This window comes from Zosterops lateralis (genome assembly GCF_965231275.1).
Source record: "Zosterops lateralis genome assembly, chromosome: Z".
Classification (NCBI taxonomy): Eukaryota; Metazoa; Chordata; class Aves; order Passeriformes; family Zosteropidae; genus Zosterops; species Zosterops lateralis.
In genome coordinates, this window is record NC_139800.1 from 17,046,083 (window position 1) to 17,067,542 (window position 21,460).

A 21,460-nucleotide genomic window follows, 5' to 3' on the forward strand; every position below is an offset into this window, starting at 1 on the left:
TTGTTGGGTTGTTGGTTTCTTTTATATGAAGGACTAAACATTACCAGTTTCACCGTGGGCACTTTCCACATCAGACTTTGATGAAAAGGGGTACAGCAGCTTTCTTTGACCACAGCTGTGGGACTTCATCTGACTCTTCTTGCAGTCTCCAGAGTCTGATCCTGCTGCTGGCCCTTATACTATCTCCTTTTCTCTATCCACCACCACGCTTTCTCCTCTTTCATTGCATTTGCCAAGCAGCTACTCAGGATATCTCAGCAAAATACAGGATCTGGCCCAGAACTGTCATCAATTGATGCATTCCAGCTGTAGGGAAAAGGGTAAGTCAAATCCTGAGAAACAGGCAAGGAGGGAACTAGGCTGTCTTTATGAGCAAACCCTGTCAACAAAAACTTACATGCCAGATGGTGTTGCTTAGAGGATCGAGTATCCTCTGGGAGCAGGATAGCATGGTTGCTTAGTCTGTAGAAACAGTGTATTTCCCTACTGTTTTGTAGTTATGAGTGGGTGTCACGCTCTCTGTTTGCATGGTTTTGTTAGTTGTTGAGACTGAAAGGAAGCCTAGGTCTGCATAACAATACAAAGTTTGCAGTTAATTCTCAGGGAACCAATTTTACTATTTATTAAGATGACAAAATTCAACCTTTCCCAATATCTGTAGTAATTTAAGAAAGTTAAAATAAATGAATAATTAAATCTTGTTTGTGTCAACTGAAAAGTCAAATGAAAGCAGTATTCACTGAACTGTGCCTCTTTCCTTCCTGTATGGTGAAAGAATAAGAAAACTGATTTGCACTATGTAGTTCAGACAGGTAAGCTGGGATAGTACAGAAAAAGCATCTTGAATAGCAGCATCTTCAGTTGCAAGAAGATAAATAAGATCAGGAAAAAAACCCCCAACCTCCCTGATGTGTTAGTTAATACATGGAAAATACACATTTTCATGGATAGAGATCAAAATGGAACTAGAGCTGATGATAGGTACTACTTGTTGGTCAATTACTTTGCATAATTCATGATTAACTGAGGCATTAATAAGCTGATCAGAAAATAACATTGCATTGATAATCTAGCCGCCACTTGTTCTTCTGTTAACAGATTTAAAATATGGATATGTGCTTTGATTTTTTTTAAATATTAGAAGTTTTTATGTTGTTGGTTTTATCCATTTTATGCTGGCTGTGTGAATGAACTGCAAGAGATTATTGCTTATTTGCATAAGCAAATAATGTCATGCAAATAAGCTATCATTTTTTAACTTTAAAATTAATCCAATAAAAAGCATTTAAATAATTTCAAACATTTTCTAGAACTATCCAGCCTTTGATCCTGATCAAAACCAAGCAGAATTAAAGAATTTTCAATCTTTGTAGCAATAATCAACGAGGCTAGTAAATCTGGATAAAATTGATCTGCTGATGTCTAATCTCTGAAGAAATTGTTAAAAAAACCCAACAAAACAAGAATCCTGCCCTCAACCTCTCAGCCTGTATTTCATATCACCTGACACTGGAGTAAAATAAGCTTTCATACGTATTTGGTGTGCTTTCTTAAAATATTGCTACCTTGATTTGTAAATTATTTTCCATTAGTGTGTTGACTTTTCCTATTGATAAGGAGTGTTAAAGGCCTAATTAACTAAAACAAATAGTTTCAAAATTAAAATATTCTAATGAGTCTAAAATGCTGTAAAATAATAACAAAAAAATCCCTCTCCATATGAAAGAAAATTAAGTTGTTTACAGTAGGATTGGGAAGTTCCTCTCTGAAACCACATTATTTCAGCTGTGAGGGTCGTCTCTGCTGAATAGCCTTTTTAAATTCTCATCAAATATTTTAGCCTTCTTGAAACCCTCTGGATGTATACAAGGGAACTGTATGATTGACATGATGTATCTAATCTAACTGGTAATTTGGGCATTTTTCTGAGAAAAAATTATTCAGTATCCTACCATGAAGGAGAAAGCTGAGACCAATACACCAGGTTTCCTTCACTCAAAATATCTCTCAGTTTCAAAAGAGGCCTTAAATTTTCTTGGGTTTTTTGAAAGAATTTTACAATATCTTTCATCATAGAGGCCTGTTGGGTTCCTGCCTAGGAGTAACAGATAAGCCATAAAGATTAATGATTCAGTAATTAAAGGTACTGCGATTCTTTAGAAATACAGTTGTCAGGAATCTCATTTAAAAAGAATGTTTGTCTTTTCCTCATGTCTTTTCCTCACACCAAGGAAAATAAGTCACAACACGATCCAATGGCGAATATGCTAGCTAAGATTTAGCCTAAAAGCAACCATGTTTGTAAAGTATTACCACTTAATTTATTGTATTAAATTACTGGTTGAATACAAATGACTGCAACAGTATCAGAAAGTTAATAGAATAGCTTATATAACATTTTTAAAACAAAGTAAATCACATGGAATAAATAAAAAACATAAAATACTTCATTTTATGTTTCTGCTAAGCTGAAACACTAATTTGTAGTTCTTATGTAGTGATTGTGTTGAGAAATGTGGCAATTTTTCTTAAAATATATTTGAAATAGATGAGTATCTATTTTAAGAAATGCCTTGGTGGCTGCCACATTTAAGGCCATTTAGGAGCTAAGTTTCATAGAATCGCAAAATATCATGAGTTGGAAAGAACCCACAAGCATCATCAAGTTCAACAGTTTGTCAAGGTAGGTTTTATTGCATCATTCAAGAAAACTGCAGATTTAAATTTCTTCTACTGTGTAATATATACAGTAACAGGTTTTTGCCTTAAACTAAAATATATCTGGAACTCTGGCTTGAAGTAGGACCATACAAAGGTAATTTATGAAATGTAAAGTGATTAGAGAGCCTGGCAATAAATTGAAAAATCTTTTTTCTATATACCAGATATCTTGTCAGTAATGCTTAATAGTGCTGTAGTCAAATAGATTTTTAAAAAGTGGGCAGATAGCTGAAGAAGAGATGGATAGATTGTAAATTATGTATTTAAAGGTGGAAAAAATGCTTCAAAATCTTGGCTAAGATGCTGGGTATCATGACATAACCTTTGCCATATGAGGCATTCAGAGACATTTAAAAACAAACAGAATCCTTAAAGATTTGTCTTGTGTATATTTGTACCTATTTTACACTCATTCCTCTCTATGGAGGAATCTTGAAATAATGAAACACTGGAGAGCAAAGCAAAGTGGAAAACACATTTTATCAGTGGCACCCTTAACACAGTGAGTGCATCCCAAAGGGCAGCACTGAATTCAGCACAAGCTAGAGAAATTACAGTCACCTTTCTCTAAAAAAAAAAATATGGTGGTAAAGTGAGAAACAATCTTATCCTGACTAGGCCATATTGACTATTGACTATTTTGACTATTCCCATATCATCATAAAAGAATCCTTTTGTACTGGGCACCAGGGTATTATAGCTTCTGCAAGTTCCCTTTATTTTTCATAGAATCTTTGTCACCAAGGTGGAAATTGTGATTGTGGAAATAGTGATTGTGGCATTTTCAGATGTTGGAGAAGTTCAATCAGCAGCTTTTACTATGGCAAGTGTTTAATTTTACATAAATAAGCTACAAGCTGACACAAAGCAAAGGATGTTTTGAGCCTGAAGCTGAAAGTTTCAGAGCACTACCCAGACAGTTGTTTCATCACAGTTTAACTATCAATGACAAAACCAGCATCCACTTCATTAAATTAAGGACCAACAGACTAGTTGATTTTTAACTTGGTCTGCTGTAAAGACAGTGCCTTACAAATTTGGAGAGACAAGATTCTTTCATGAATGTTTGAATTACCTTTGAGTTAGATGAAGAAAAATGAACACTGACCAATGCAGTTGTAAAAACACATTTTCACAACAGTTCAGCTTGCATCCCTAGTTTCACTAAGTGCGTGTAAATACTTAACTAGGAATTGACTACTTGCAAGTGAAGGACTTTACTGGAAATAATTTTAAAAATATTGGAAAGAGAATTAAGAGTTATTGTCAAATGAAGAGAAAGAAAATATTAGAAGAAATTGATAAGAAGGTAAAATATCCTGAGATTTCACATTGTTTCTCAGGGAAGTGTGGAATCACTGTCTTTGGAAGTGTCCAAAAAACAAATTAACATGGCACTTTGTGATATAATTTAGTGGACATGGTGGTATTTGGCTGAAGGTTGAACTTTCTGATCCTAGAGGTCATTTGCAAACTCTTCTACAATTCCATCATCTGGAAAGCAATAAAAATGTATATCAGTATGTGTCTAAATTGATATCAGCTGCAGAAAACCAAAGTTTTGATCTATAACATGGAAAGACTGTGAAGAAAGACAGGAAGATAATATGAAATGCTTGAACAGCATAAGAGGATAGTTCACCGATGGATTCTAAAGACAGTTTCTAAAACTTTAAATACTTTGTAAGTTAACATATCATAAATCCAACAAAGTCTCTTCATGTTTCTTCTGCTCTTTTACTTTTCTAAATAGTGTTTTATTGTTTTTTAATGATGACAAAAAAATAGTCTCTTGTTCTACCAATTGTATATGTAGACTGGGATTCCTCTTGGTCAACAGCAAATTAGTCATCTAGTCCAAAATTGGATGTTTGAGTTATTAAGTTTGTGGTAGAGAAGAACTACTCCTTTTAGACAGGGTGTGTAGGATGTGTCATTCTCAAGAAGTCTCTCCCTGGTTAACTACGACAGTAGTTTATCCTGTCTGTGTACCTTTTTACATGGGTAATATTTGGTGAGATGAGTCTAGCCCAGAGACAAAAAACCAGGACATGCTACTTTGGACCTAGGTTACTGTAACAAAGAAAAGATGAAGGGTATCCATGGCTAACTTATAAATGTATGCTTATGTAGTTCACATGCATGTAAAACTTGCAGTTTGGTCACTAAAATGAGGATGTATTTGCATGTGCAATGTTTATCTGTGTTTCATTAGGTAAACATAAACCATATTGATATGGAAATGCTTCTTTCTGAATGCAACCTTTTTCTAGAGATGTTCACCCTTTTGCATGAAAACCAGTAAGCTTTGTCAGGTTTCCCCATGCAATGCTGTTTTCTGAAACCTTGTATGTTATGACATACTGATGAAAGTGAATGTGATTCAGTAGAAAAACTTGTCCACAGAAACAGCCTCTAATCCAGTTAGCTGTTTAATTGCAGATCTAGGAACAGCTTGCTTCTGCATATATTCAAATTTTAATTGTCTGCTGAGTATAGAACTTCATATAATTTCTAAATTATACAAATTCCAGGTGCTGTATCATAATTGTTCTTAGTCAGACAGTCTACTACCGTTCCAAGGTGAGTGCACCTACATGGAAGCAGACAATAATTACATTTAGATGAATGCTGTGCAGTGGAAGTCATGTGCAAGATAAACTCTCCAAGGGTTCTGGGGAAACATAAGTTCATAGAAGCAGAAGTCCATTTCACACCATGTTTTTCACAAAGGTCCTCCATGTAGTTTTGTCTCCAGCTCCTGGATCAGGACTTCTGACTTAGTCCAGGATTTTCTGCAATTAAATATTTCCTTGATCACACTCCTGAAACGCTGGTGTTCTGAGGTCCTTCTGGGTAGTCAGTCATCTCCCCCATCACCTTTGGAATCTTAGGCTTATTTTGACATAGGGACTCTTCACACAAATGGACAACTAGGTAACCAGACCTGCTCTGAGACATCTCAGTCATGTGAGAACAAGGGGATTTGCTATACAAAGGGTTGCAAACCATTGCTGGATTTCTCCCACTGTCATCAGGGAGTGAATAAAGCCATCACTGGGGGGTGAGAGAAAGCAATCCTGGTTTTGTTACTGTTGCAGGGGAAGGAAGGAAGGAAGGAAGGAAGGAAGGAAGGAAGGAAGGAAGGAAGGAAGGAAGGAAGGAAGGAAGGAAGGAAGGAAGGAAGGAAGGAAGGAAGGAAGGAAGGAAGGAAAGAAAGAAAGAAAGAAAGAAAGAAAGAAAGAAAGAAAGAAAGAAAGAAAGAAAGAAAGAAAGAAAGAAAGAAAGAAAGAAAGAAAGAAAGAAAGAAAGAAAGAAAGAAAGAAAGAAAGAAAGAAAGAAAGAAAGAAAGAAAGAAAGAAAGAAAGAAAGAAAGAGTGTCCTTGCTGTCAGAAAAACTCTGTGTTTCTCATAAATCTTGACTCTGAGTTGGAGGTGGAAGCAACACCAATAGACTTGCCTTTCCAATGCATGATGGGTTTGTGGCTGCTTTGCCAATCCTGCAGAAAACTGCTCTAGGTGACTGCTCTCATCTTTTTCTAGAGCTGCTCCTGATTATCTACGTGAGAAATGCACTGTGCATGCAATGCCTGAATTCCCTTTGTGCAGATACATAACTACTTTATCCTGGGAGATTTAGCTCATATACCTCACACAAGGCAGGTCAGAGAACCATTTTTCAACAGAATCAGTACAGAGCCAAACTGACTTTTTCCATGGCAGTCCCTCAGAAAATCTTGTTTATATTGTGCAAACAACTTTCAGGGGAGGAAAAAGAGAACAATCAGCTATTCATGCAACAGCATTGGTTTGGCTAGAGGAAATGTTCCTAAACCCTTACAATTGTTTTTGAATGCTAGCCAGTGTGAAACACAGAAGTAATGTTAAATTAATTGCAATTTCAAGTAGCCAGGGGTGAAGGAGCTTACCAAGGACAAATGTCTACAAGCATTTGGGTTACCAGACAGACAAAAGGGAAAAGGTGAATTTTCTCAGGCAAGGAACTACAAGCTAAAATTTTGTCATCATATTAAAGGCACATTAAAAATGAAATACAGAATATTTAGCCTTCTTAGCAATTTTCAGAATAATTTTTACCTGAGGCATATTTAAGATTATTCTTTCTGTCTGATTTCTTTTATGATGTGTCTTTACTTGTCCTTATCTAACACAATTGCATTTAATTAAGGTAATCTGGATGTAGACTTGGCAGCTGTTGCAGTGGGGTAAATCAAAACTGAGCCCTTCAGTGCAGAGATGCAGGGAGGAAGGAGATGTCAGAGTGCCAATTTACAAATGATGAATAACATTTTGAACTTCCACATTAGAGTTGAGTGTGTTGTCAGCTTCTCCTGAAGCTGACACAGAGGCACATGAGCCCAGATACATCCCATCTAAGCCATGGCACTTATCTCAGGCATCTAAACTAGGAGCTTACTTAAGACTGTCCTCATGTCTAATTGGACAGTACAAGCATATCTGGAAGGTAATTCAGCACACTTGGGATCTGGCTGATTCCCTGCAGGTGCCCTCAGCTGGCTCCTTCGGCCAGGCAGAGGATGGAGAGTGAATAGCGTGCTAGTTTATCTGCCCTAGCTTGTCCATAGTTAGATGAAGAAATGTAGACCACCATCCTCTGCTCTCTGTTTGTACTGTCACCCTCAGTTGGGCTCCAAGGCTTTGCATTGAACAGAAATAGAGATGACAGATAGATAGATAGATAGACAGATAGATGGATGGATGGATAGATAGACAGATATAGATAAAAACCATAAGAAAAGAGCCAGCAAGCTTTTGGAGAATTGCCTTAGCCAAGGACAGCAGTATGTATCAGGGTCATGTTGCTATTAATACCATGTGTAGCACAGCTACAGCTCTAAATCAAGGCATGTTGCTTTGTCTATGCCTTGTCCATATAAATATGGACATTGTGTAGAATTTCCTACTTCTAACTTCTTTAGGTCCACTTGTCTTCTCGAAGTGCAGAGGAAAAGTCTACGTATGGCCCTGAATCCCAAACAGGGAAAATATACCAGGATTTCTTCTGTATGTGAGATTTTGGACTGTGCTTCCAAGGAGACATTTTTTATGTATTTATCAGACACAACAATTTATTCAGTGTTTCAGAATGCACTACCAATATACTACTCTAGTCCTGAGGAGCTGTGCAGCAAATTAGGATGACATCCAAATGGGAATTCAAGTGTTGCAATGGCTTGCACAGCTAAGGCTATAATCTCTGCAGCAGAGTCTAAAGATGAAAGTGGCCCTTGTTCCCCTCTGCAACACACAAGGACTAACAGGTTAATCAAAATCGGATTCAGAAGCACATTGAATAGGGACTCATATGAATCAAAATTAGCAAAGTCTGAGGACCACACTGTGGCTACAATCATTTGCTGTTCAATGTTAAACCAATATTAATACATATACTAATAGTTCAGGATCTGCCAAAGGACTACTTTTCTTTCTGAAATGTAAGGAGGCAGAGTACTCCTGTTTCCCAGTGTCAGTCTGACTCTAGTAACCCTGCTGGCTGAATTCACAACTACCTTATTAACAGAGCCTTTAATTCTTATGTACTTTTTAAGTACTTTAACAGCAGGGGAATGCCAAAGGGTTTCTTCCCAGAAAAATAACAACCAAATGGGATGATGTTGGAAACAAGGCATGAGGAAACAGAAGCTGCATTTGGTCTGTGTGTGAAGGTGCCATTTCAATGGCTGTACAATTCCCACAGCAGTCTTGCAGTGCCAGGAAGAGTGAGTGGGCAGCAATTTGGATGGGGTGCTCATGCAAAGATCACAGGAGAAATGCTGGCAGTACTTCCCCTCTTGTTGTTTAGGGCTGTGACACAAAGTGGATGTGGTAGGATCAGTATTCAAGCAGAAGTACACAAATAATCCCTTGACTGAAAATAGTTCCACCAAGATGTTAGTCATCTGGGGCAGGGCCCAAACCACAGCATACTGATCGAAGAAAGCTTGGAGCCTTGCCTAATCCAAAAGATGTGAAGCAGAAACAAGAATGGTCTGCTCTGCTGCTATGCATTGTGGGAACAGCAGCATCTCTAGATTTGCTGTAGTTTATATAGATGATTTTACCTACCAATAGGAAAAAAAATTCTGTACTTGTTGTAGAGCTTCATGGTTTGATTAGCTGTGTTTCTTCAAGGAAAGAAAAGTGTTTTTTCCTAAGTAGTTCTGTTATTTTAGTTACTATGTAGATTTAAAAGGGAATCTTTTAAGAAGGACAAATTGATTTTGGTTAGAAGCAGCAAAACAAAGCCTGAACCTTTAGTTGGAGACAGAATCACCTTCTACAGTGCTAATGGAGGAAAAAAATCCAAATTCAGAGTAAAGGAGATTTATTAAAGCCCAAGCTTAAGTGTTTTTGAGAGTCTACTTGACTTCCAAATGTTAACTCAAGAAGTGGGCTGCTTCTCACATGAACTTTTTATACTGCTGCTCTCAGAGACCCAAACCGAGACTGAAGTCCATATGTGATACAATTTGGGCAGGTGGTCTATCTAAAATCTGCAGCAATTTCCCCTCTTCCACAAAGGGCTCTTGTTTGCATGCATGGATTTATACTCAACATGCCCAAGGACCATTGTAACTAATATAAACTGTTAGTTAAATTGGGAAATTTGGTCTGGAATAAGAATTTCACTGCATCCCTATGATAGGTACAAAACCTATATCCCTCAAACCTGGCAACAGAAAGCATTTAATCTCTATTGTGAAGCAGAAATCTATTTCAGAGTCTTCGCTTTTATTTTGTTTAACTAATGGAAAAAGTATAAGCAGGGCATACTTTGTAGTCTTATTTCGACATTATCCATATTTGTTCTCCCTCAAGAAATCTGGGGAAATATAATCTAGATTAAATCAGCATATGCATGTGTTCAAATTGTTGCTCATTTTGATAGCATTTATTAATGTGGTGTCGTTAAACCAGGAGGCCATTTCAAATCTGTCTCTGCATGTCTCCTCTGGGCCAAAAGAACAAATAATTTCCATTCTGAAGTGGCCATGTCCATTCTGCACACACAACTAAACAAGAAGAAAAAAGGCAGGGTATTAACTCCTTGGAGTTATTGTTGCGTGTGTTGTCTCTTTCAGAGTGTCTGTGCTGCCATGCCTCATGTCAAATGCCTCTTAAAAACCTGATGACATCCTGAGTGTCTGCAGCATGAGAAAAATTCTACAAATCAGAGTTCAGTCACAAGAACAGCAGTACAAAGTATATCAGCACAGAATATGGATAGTCTTGCCTTGATTTATTTATAAGACAAAAAAAAGAGAGATAGATGCTCATTAAATGATTTCCTTTTGAACATTTCATAAATCTGCACCAGTCCTGGCTTTGGAAAAATATTTCAATTTTTAACAGAAATTAGAAAATATCAGGAGTTTGATCCATGACTTGGCCTTCACTTTTATTTCAGTCTGAGGAAAGATGATCTCAATTGCTTCTTTGTCTTTCAAAAATTTTTAACTTTTATTGGTGTAAATGAGGTTTTACCTTTTATGAGCAGCCCATATTTCACAATGATTTTAATTGAATCCTCCCTTTTTGAAAGCAGTAATTTCTATGAGAATCAACCAATGTCACTAGTTTTAAAAAGGTTATTTTTTCAAAAAGGGGTAACAGTCAAATTCTCATACAAAAAACTCATCCCAAATCTGTGATGATGTCTTATTTTTATGTGCACCTTGATAGTTTCTGCAGCTGCACTAGTAAGTGAAGCTTGTTAAGCTGTTGGCTGACATTGATCACATTTGAACACATTTCAAGCTCCAGTTACTTTAGTTGTGATCAGTGGGTTTTTGTGCCTTTTTTTTTTTTTTCCTAGAGGTTTTGTTTTGTTTTGTTTGTTTTTAAATGTTACATTTGTTTGCCATAGTTTCATTGGTGTTTTATTTTGTTGTGGTTTTTTTTTTAAAACCTTAAAATCGATTTATATAACTGACAACTCATTCTGCTTTGTGTATGTTTAAAAAGTCTAAAAATGTACATCATAGTAATGCTGGGACTATGTTATACTTTGAAAACAGATTAGAATAAATCAGTACAACACTTAAACAAACAGTTAAACATTTAAGCATATCAGGAAAACCCATGATTTAATCAAATAGGTGAAGCTTTCTTCCCTGGAAATATTTGCATGCATTTAGTTTGCACATGGTAAGCAATAGTGCTTCAAGATGGTTGGTTTTATACTGAGGCATCTCCATCAGGGTTCTCTCAGTGTGAATCACTTTCTTCTTGCTGTTCAGCTGAAGCATGTATTTTAGTCCTATGGATGTTGGAAACATTTGCTGGTGTCAGAAGCTGTGATTTAATGTGCCTAGATCATAACATATTCTTAGCCAACTTAATTTGTCTATTTTGCATTATAATGCGAGATATTTATTTTATAATATTATATTTCATGAAGAATTCTGTAGTTCTGAAATTCATTAGAGTGTTAAAAAGATTCTAGTTAGGTATATTTGTAGTTTAGCAATTCACTTATATTAAATGTCTACTCTAGTCTGTATGAAATTAATCAGATGTTCTCTGTTTTCTGCCACTATTAAATTCATTGTGTGTTAATGAGTAGAGAAATGGATTGATATTTGGTGAAAAATCTTTTTCTACTAAACTAAGAAGAATTCCAATATAAAAAAGGAAAAAAATATTTATTATAGACTTTTAGGCATAGCCAAGATAACTATTATATATGGATACTCTGAACAAATGCAGACAGTCCTACTACCCACAATACCCTTATCTTGTGGGTAATTAGCATTATAATGTAGAATAATTTCTAAATCTTTTTTCATGAATACCCTAACTCTGTCATACAGGTCACCTTACAAATATTTGTTCCATCTCACAGTTAATTCTTTGAAAGATACTGACTTTTATCCTTCTCAAGGAAATATTTCTTTATCTTATTTGATGAGTCTATGAAGTGTATTAAGTTATTATGCTTCATTTGTTTACAGTAAGTTTGGTTTGACAGAATGAGGAAGGTAATATAGGGTAAAAAACATGCTCACATTAATAAGGCTGTGGCAGCTGCTAACAGATGTGGAGCTCTGCTTAGGCAACGCAGAGATAAACCATAGGAATAATTTGTGTAAAGAAACTTCTACATAAGCCCATAAATTACAGATTTATCACTGAAATCTACTTGGCTTATGCTGTCGCTATGCTTGGAATGTTATCCTTATCAAACATATGTACTTCATGCAAACCTATTAAAATACCTGTTGATGCATTTTGCTTAAGTAGGACAAGATTGACCACAGCTGTCATCATTCCTTTAGTCCTGAATTTAAATATGCGGTTTCAACAGTAATATATCTGAGAACAGAATCAGGCCTGGTGAGTGCATTTATAGAATTCCAAAATTTCTTGATTAAATTAGGGGCCATGCTCTCTCAGCCCCTTGTTTTGATGCACCAGAGAGAGTTATTTCATCTCAACATATTTACCTCAACACTTTCCAAAACACAATGCTATATGAAATTAAGGGTTCACAAAGAGTGAGACTGGTGCCTGTCTCTTTGGATTGTAAACACTCTGTGGATTGTATCATAATACATATATTTATTTTGTTATTTCATAGTTATATTTATATAAATAGGTATAGTGCTTCATTCATCAGAGTTATAAGTCATTCCTTCCAGACCTCAGTTTGGTTCAAGTACCCTGATTCTCTGTGACTGAAATCTGATGACACTTCACTCTGTATGGCTTGAGATTAGAAGGAAGACAGAAATAGCCCATGGCATTTAATGATAGAAAATATTATCCAAAAATTATTTGGATATTCTAGAAAAAGCAACCCCTTTAGAATTTGTCTTGATGCTGTAAAGTTTGAAAGTGTATGTTTTTAACCTAAATTGGCATAAAACCTGCCCTGAGAAATTTTCATTTTGAGGTTTTATGCAGTCCTGCTGCTGCTACACTGATTTTGCAGAGACTCAAATTCTGGGAGTAGGAGTAGAGTGGAATGGAACAGGGTCCAGAAAGTGCATGTCTATGTTCACCTTTGCTGGGCACGTTAAATAAAAATCCATGTTGTAACACATTGCACTTTCAAACACTGCATGATAGTGAGACTTACAAAAGATTATTCAGAGGAATAACCACATCATTTTATGAGCATGGTTTTTTCCTGAAGGTGGTTTAGTTTTTGGCAGGCACAGGCAAGGCAGGTCATGATAGACACAATGAATAACAAACACATGACAGTTTTTGAATCTGAGGGAAAAACTAAGAGAAAGACTGAAACTTGCAACACCATCAATGTGGACAAGAGAAAATGACAGTGAAGGGCAGGTCTGTGGCAATTCATGCATACAAAAGACGGCCTTGGAAACTTGCTTGAAAAGACTCACAGTCCCTCTATATTGTGTGCACAGTGGTATAACTGCTCTTCCGGTCTCAAATAGAAACATTAATGTTTTCAAAAATCAGGGACTATGACAGGATGGCCACAAAAAGTTCAAGTCTGCTAAGGGCAATGTAATACCTGGATAAATTGTAGGTGTAGAATAAAAGAAGCATACTGTGCAGTGGTGCCTGTATTCCCGAGCTCAGCCAGCCCCGGCACCAGGGCAATGCAAGGGGTCTTGGTTGGTCAGGAGCAAAGTGTGGTGACGGCAGGAAGAAGAAAGGAGGGACTGTCAAGAGGTACAACCACAACGAGTTTATTGGCACTCCAGGTGTGGAGTCCTCACCCTGGGGCACCTGCTCCAGGAGAGCCCAGGATTGCCCCAGTACAGTAGCTTTTAAAGGGGGCTGGAACACAGGGGAGGGTTCAGCCAGGGACCAATGAGGCACAACAGGGGTGTGGATCACAACACAGTAGACAAGCACAACATCCATACAGTGAGGAGTGGGAGGGAGGAGGCAATCCTGCCCTACTCGACACTCTCCCTAGAATCTTCCAGAGTCAGGGAGAGGCCCAGAGTGACGGACAGGACCAGGGGGTTACATAACACGTGATAGACAGGTAACTGTAACTGGGGAAAAACTAAATAGGGAGGAACACAGGGGGTACATGGAATGAACCATTTCACATATAACAATATAGAAGTAAATCATGAATAAAACTGATAGAAACAAGAATGCACCGCCACAATACTGTATTTTCAATGCTTGGAAATTCCTGTGATTGTAAATATGCTCTGCTGGGAATAACCAGGATCATGTGGACTCTTTATGATGAAAGTCTAGTTGAACATGACTTTTCTTGGTGAAGGAAAATGTCATGCTCAGTGTTCTGGTAGTCTGTTCCTTATTTTGGGCAAGAGGTTGCTGCATGCTCTGCTTTGCATGTCCCAGGCTAAGGACAGCCCTTGAAGTGTGGGGCCACCTTGAGGAGATGCCCTGATTCTTTCTGTGTACTTGAGTGAGAGCATGGGTATGTTTGTGTCTTAGTGTAATACAATCATAAGAAGTTTGTGCCATGCACATGGGAAAAAGTTTTAAAAATCGGACTCCAGAGTGCTTTAAGTGTAATGCTGATATTTGCTTCCACAAATAGGAGTTCTTTATAGGCATGTAGAAGCAAGTCAGTCACCAATCAGGCTGTCAGATACAGATCACTGTTTTAGTTGCATGACTGTATTTAAAATTTAATTCTCCTATTTAATGAAGTTGTGGAATTGCTTGTTTTTGAAGTACTTGTTCATAAAGTTATAATTTCAAGATCTTTATGGTTTCCCTAAACTCAGTTTAGAGACAGATGGTGGCCCTTTAGAAGCAATGATGCAAATTCAAATATAATATTTGAATACTATAAATAATTACAATATTAATAAATGTAGAATTTATTATTAATAATAAATACCACCTGGAAATACAATTATTATCATCAGAGCAAACGAGTAGCTCACAATTTCACAAGTGATGGAGAGAATGTGTTCTGGATGAAAGGCAATGTACCTGTGCAGCACAGCATGTCCAGTAGAGCTCTCTGCAATACAGATTGTGATTATCTGAATGATAGTGTTGTTACTGCTGTCCAGTCTGCCTTCTAAGCTACCTGTTCTGCCAGGGACACACAGGGCCTTGGACATGAACTTCTCATAGCCCCAGTGTAGCAACTTGTCACACAGCAAAAACCACCCAAACAGAAGCAGACACTGTTCGCACCTGCTTTCCTGGAGTTCTTGTGATGAGTTTCTGTTTATCTTGGGGTAGCTCACCTAAGCATTGCTGACCAACATCTGCCTTGAGCTGTGCTGAATCTTGCCATACAGAAACAGGAACAGTTTCTAAGGTCTAAAATTTCTTGTCATTATGTTATGGTGTCTAGTCAAGCTTCTTGATTAGGTTCTCCACCCAAAGGATGGCTGTGCAGCGGAAGATGATCCCCAGGGAAGTGGACATGACACCAAACATGCCAGAGCTCATGAAGAATTTGGAAAACACTCTCAGGTAGCACTGGGCAAGTCTTGGGGCTGTCTTGTGTCTGTGGTAAAAACAGTGTTATGAGCTGGATGTCTCAACCATCTCAACTGCCTGAAGCTCCTACTGCCCTGTAGAAGATGCAGTAAACTTAGTTTTAACCAAATGATAAAGGTAATAACATCATGATAGAAATCCTATCACCTTAACACAACTGTACTTTGTGTCCTTTCTGTATTATGGGAGTAGCTTGGACATGGCCGCTCCTTTTACTTTGTCACAGGCTGTGTCACACTGTGACACACTGTCCTGAGCACAGCTGTCAGCACACATTTTGATAATATGTATACACACCAAGTGAGTTTTTTTACAGTGTCTCTGAAAGGAGAAGGTGGCATTGAGACTGATGATGGAAACCTTGTAAATACCTCTGGAATCAGTCAACAGAAGACTTTGTTCCGCTGAAACTTTTCCTTCACTGTAGGGGCATGGATTTTCCTGAGTTAGCAATCATTTACATTAGCCAGAGCAGGTGAAAAGAACTCTGCTTTGGTTGCAGCTACCTTTGATTGCTTCTGTCTTCCTCTCAACATGTTCCTTATGTCATGCATTTTAAGTGAGAAGGCAGAGAATCTGAATTTAGGGAAGTAAGGCAGAAATTAGAAACTTCCTTTAAACAGTGTAGGTTATGTGGATGCCAGGTTACAGTCATTGGTGTGTTTTATGCAATCTTCTGGAAGCAGTCTGGTCATTTTCCTAAGTAGGACAAAGACAAAAATAGGCTCTAAATTAATGACCTACAAATCCAAGATGGTTACTAGAGCAATCTTTGAAGCAGTTGTATACATGTTAACTAGGTCATATAAATTTGTGGTATGACAGCTCATACAAGGAAGTTATAAATAGATGTCAAGAGGAAGTAGCATAAGAAGTGACAAATACAAGGCAATGCAGGCAGAAAGATGACCTTTCAATTCTATTCTTCCCTTTTTAAGATATGTTTTTTAGTAGAAGACATTGGTAGGAAGGGTGGTTGGGGGAGTTTAATGAAAACAACCCTTCCTCAGACCATAAAAACATAACCTTTGACATTTGGATTCATCGGCTCTCTGCTGGCACTACATTTGCTGAGCTGGTGACAGGGAATCTGAGGTGTGCTGAAACTCCAGATCTTCCTGCTTTCTCTAAGTGACTGGCAGAGAAAAGAATGAGAGTATGACCTTGTAACTTCTCTAATCTGCAGGGACTGTTACATACATAGGGATGTTTATTCCTATACATAAACAAAACAAAACAAAAAGGACTTTTGAGGTGTATTCACACATTTTGTGATACATAAAAGGAACTGATTTTAAAATAGGATAAATACTTCAGAGACTCTACATTATTAAATTATGAAGTTTCTGCCTCAACTAATGTTTTTAACTGCTTTATACAGAACAAATGCTATTTGATTTCCAGCATTTGATGGTGAGGAGATTTTTCCTTCTCATTTGCTATGGATTTACCAACTTGTGTTCCTCATAGTTTTATCCCAGAGGTAGTTGCATGTTAGCAGTGATTACCAAAACCTTTTTTGACAAAGCATTAATTGGGTGCATTGTCACTCATTTGCTTGGAGCATTGTCATTCATTTGCTTGGAGCATAATATATGCTCCATAATCTAAATATGGTTTTAACCTGCTTGCAAAACCACACCAACCAGGAAAATTATCTTCTGTCACTGTATTTTACAGAATGCTTATAATAAGAGATTGTATGTTTCATAAAAACACAATTTAGCATAACATCAGAAAGAATTCCAAGGAGTTCCAAGACCACTTAACTTCTGAAATGCTTTTTAGAACTTTGGATCTTTCCTGAGACATTTTGAAAGCTGATTTGAAAGCAGTAGCATTGCAAATACTTATTTCAGAATGACCTATAGAGAAGGGAATGAAGTCCAGGTTCTCATGCTGATTGAGCTCAAACATGATATCTCAAAATATGCTGGGTCACTGATGATTTAATTTAGTATGTCTTTGGGGATGAAGCTCATCTGGATGCAATGAACCAGCACAAGGTCAAGTATTACTTAGCTGCATGGTTATTACTGTACATGTGTTTTACACTGGCCTGTCCCAGAATTGACTTATGTCCCCATCTTTTACTATCTTCTCCCTCCAGACTTTTATAAGCTTTCTATCACTGGCCTTCCTTGTTCAATGTAATCTCTAATCTTCTTCACCTTGTTCTTCCTGTACTTGAGGGGCTGCTTTTCTTCACTCTCTTGAATCCTTAATTTTGCAGTTGATCCAAAGGTCCATGTAACTCTGAGCCTATCCCTGCAGTGTAACATAGCACATTGCCTGCATGCCTGGGCTGATGGGTCCCTGGAATCTGGAGGAGGGCAGCCCTGTCAGCAAAGTGATGCCAAGCTCATTACTTGGGTGTGGTGTCACACTGCTGCTGCTCTCTGGCTTCCAAGACACAAGCAGGTAACCTGGCACTCTGCTCTGCCATGCAGACAGACCAGTTTGGGTATGTGCTAGCTCAGGTTCTTGCTTTGCACACCCTTGCACAATGCAGACATACTTTCCAATTCTGTTCAAAGGGCTCTGCCCATCCTGAGTTCTACATAGCCTTTATTGTTAAAATCATGCTGATGTTAACTTTTGCTAATTATCTCATTGTTTGACTGAGTGCGAAGAAGTCTTCACTGGAATGCAAAATGTTTTTTTCACCTGCACATGTTCTCAGTGAAGAACATGCTCAGGTGTTCTGGAAATCCAGCCCTCACAGTGTTGCTGGATTATACATCCCAGGTAAAAGCATTTCTATAACACAGTTGCAAAAAAAGAGAATGTTACTAGATTACACAGCAAAGTGATTCATCTCAGGTGCAAAACTTTGTGGAAAAGCCAAGTCAATTTTCTTATGACGTAATTTCTAACATGCAGAAATATTTACATGTTATTACACATCTTCTTGTTACAGCACTGACGATTATCCTGTCCAGTGTTTCCAGGCTGCTTGATACAATGCAGTGCAGAGTAGACAGCTGTAACAAGAACTTCTGTTTCATATGAAATGTGCTGTCTTTAGATAGACAATCTGTGTTTCCTGTCAGCAGGGAAAATTTGTTGTTTCCCGTCTTAGCAGAAAGCAAGGAAGATGGAAATGTTCATTTGCAGAAACAGCAAAAAATCATCTTGACATCTCTCATAGCCTGAACTGTGTGAGCTTAAGTGGCTCAGCATATCCTGGCATCCTTAAAGCCTTACCCTTTCCTACTTTAAGTACAATGAAGCATGTGTGAGAGAGACAGACTGGTATAGACTTTGTGGATGTAAATCCACAGACTGCACTTGTTTGCTCCTTTACACTGCATAACCATGTCCCTGAGTGATGCACTCCCTACTCTGACATAGGAAGCTGAATGACCCTGGCCTTGTCTCTCTCCTTGCCTAGGTCAGCTAGAATCTCAGGGAGAAGGGATGTTCTTCAGCCATACATGGAGGGGGTACAGTGGTACAAGGAAAGAAAAATCACTGTGAGATAGTAATCTAAATCTACATGTTTTACCAACATGGTTAACCCCAGGTAGTTCAGATTTCTCATCTTTCCCTTTATCCTGAATTCTTTTGGTATTTTTCCTTCTCTCTTCTCTGCCATTCACTTACCACACAGCTAAATCAGCCCTGGGGAGCCCTGTGCTATACAGTGGAACATAGTTTGGAAGTGCTCACTTGAACTTTCTTCAATACAGCACATATTTGTTTACACTAGCTTATTGACTGACTAATTTCCCTGAAAAAAAAAAAAAAAAAAAAGAAAAAAAAGAAAAAAAAAAAAGAAGAAAAAAAAAGGAAAAAAAAAGAAAAAAAAGAAAAGAAAAAAAAAAAGAAAAAAAAAAGAAAAAAAAAAAAAAAGAAAAGCACTGAATGAGCCTATGAGGTGCTTTGTCAGTTTTCTTCAGGTAAGGCAGTCAAGAATTTTAAACCCAGCACACCTAGCCCTAAGGCAAAACTCTTGAGCATTATAATTGCAACTGATGAAATGGATGGCAGTCACTCCTTATCTAGAGTGAAAGATACTGCTAGGCATACCACATGTCTCTAAAGGTCATTCCTGACCTATTCCTATGATGTAAGTCTCAAAGAGGAATAAAATGAAAACCTCAGAGAAGCCCGAGTCCCTGGTGTCCCAGAAAGCCATCGGGTCAGAGAGCAGAGTCATCAGCACAAGTCTGGAGACTTCCCCCGCTGCCCTGGAAGACAAAGTTTCAGCAGAAACAATGACTTTCACTTCTTAAAGTAGCACACACTTAAGGTCAAGTGCATGACTAGATGCAGTGTGATCATTTTACACTGACAGAAGAAAAATTGGACGTCTCACTAAAGCAGATATCTATTACAGAGAATTTAATTTTTCTCATTATTTGTCCCCAATTTTTTTTTTTTGTTGTTTTTTCGTTGTGTGTTGTTTTTGTTTTTGTTTTTTGTGCTGCTAAATTGCTACATGTTGGAGAAGTGAGAATACTTTGATTATTTTTTGATTTTAGCAGTTTAGAGAAGGTGACAGACCCTAATGCTAGCCATGATTCCTGGGAGACATTACAGTAAAGCCAGAATTGATTTGGCAAGTGTGGACTACATTTATCACTGAATAAAACATAAAAATCATTGTGTGGATTTTAATGGTAGTGTTAAATACTAGAGAGGAAAAGCTTTGCTATAAATATACCTGGGAATGTTCTTTTCACATAATTAGAGATCCGAGGTCTATTGAATTCAGTGGAAAGACTTTGTTGTCCAAAACCTCTAGATGATATATTTTACTATTAGGACCAGTTCTATAGGTAGTGCTAATCAGCTCAACTTGTCTGGCTTTAACTGTGCTGAGTTCTTTACCTGCATCTGAGAATTTTGGGTTAGATACAGTATGAAATTGTGATACCAGTGGGTTTGGTGCCAAAGCAGCTAACTCCATCTGACTCCCACAGTGATATCCTGGATGGAGAAGTATTTGTGTAGGCAAGCTTCCTGCAGTGTGTGGGAACAGCCAGGTGCCTGAGAATGGTATCCTCAAACATGTAAGCTGTTGATAGAGAGCCAAAAGAAAGGGTTAAGCATGAGGAAATGCTCTGGGTGGTTAGGTAGGGGTGTCTAGATTGGTATTTTGCAGTTAATTATGCTGGACTTCCCCTTTTTTCAAACTGTACATTGTACTGGCCTATTTGTACATGGCCTATTATGCATCTCCCATATTGTGCTTAAATGAGTTGTAACTACTTGGATGCTATCCTTTATTTAAAAGAAAAACCTTGTTGATAGTACAGCAATAATTAAGGAAAAATGTCATGAATAATTGGGGTCATGAATATGAATAATTTAATTATTTTTGGAATGGAAATACTCTCTTTTTACTTAAGAGCTCAGAGTAAGGGAGATCTCTGCCTGATGGTGTTAGCTGGTGACTCAAAACTTGGTTTTTCTTTTGTTTCAGTTTTCTCAGTATCGGTCTTCCATCCTGACACCATCTTTAACACTAGTCCACACCCTAGAATGGCATGAACACTTACAGACATTGGCAGAAGTATGTCAAGGGAGCATAATAGGTATTGACACTGTGCCTGGCCCAGGCCATTATTAGCATTTAATTGTTAATAATTTTTTTAAGCTCCTGACAGCAGTGTGGGATGGATGTGGTATGTAGGTAGAACACCTAGCAACTTGGCAAACAAGGATATTGGGAGTGCATACCTGAACTGGATGGAGTCACAGGGTTCCTGTCCTTAATCCTCTTGCTTTATAAGGTGATTGTGGAAAGGTTCATCCATGAATCACACAGTGGTGTCATCCTTACTTGGCAGACTCTCTGAGGGCATGAATATTATTGTAGCAAGGCCTTGCATTAAAGAGAAGAGGATTCTTTGACTGTGTGAATCCTACAATACAACTCAGTTTACAAACTCATAAGACAACTGAAAAAGGAACCAGTTCAACAAAAGGGAAGGATAGCAAATTCTGCATTATGCTTAATTCAAACTAATTAACTTTAATGGAAAAAGGGCCATTTGGCAACATGGCAAAATAGCTTTCAGGGCCTGTGATGGCTTTTCTGCATGAACTGCAGAAATGAAGGCTGCATTGCAACACCATTGAGTTCTCTCTCCTCTGTGCTCTAGTCTAATCTATATGGCAAAATATTTCCTGAATACTTCTTAAACTTGAGAGGGCTGGGATGTCTCAATGCCTCTTTCTTCAGACATCCTGCAGTGGTCTTAAGCAAAAGTCTCATTTTCTAGTGAATCTATGCTCTCTAAAATCTGGCTGTAGTCTC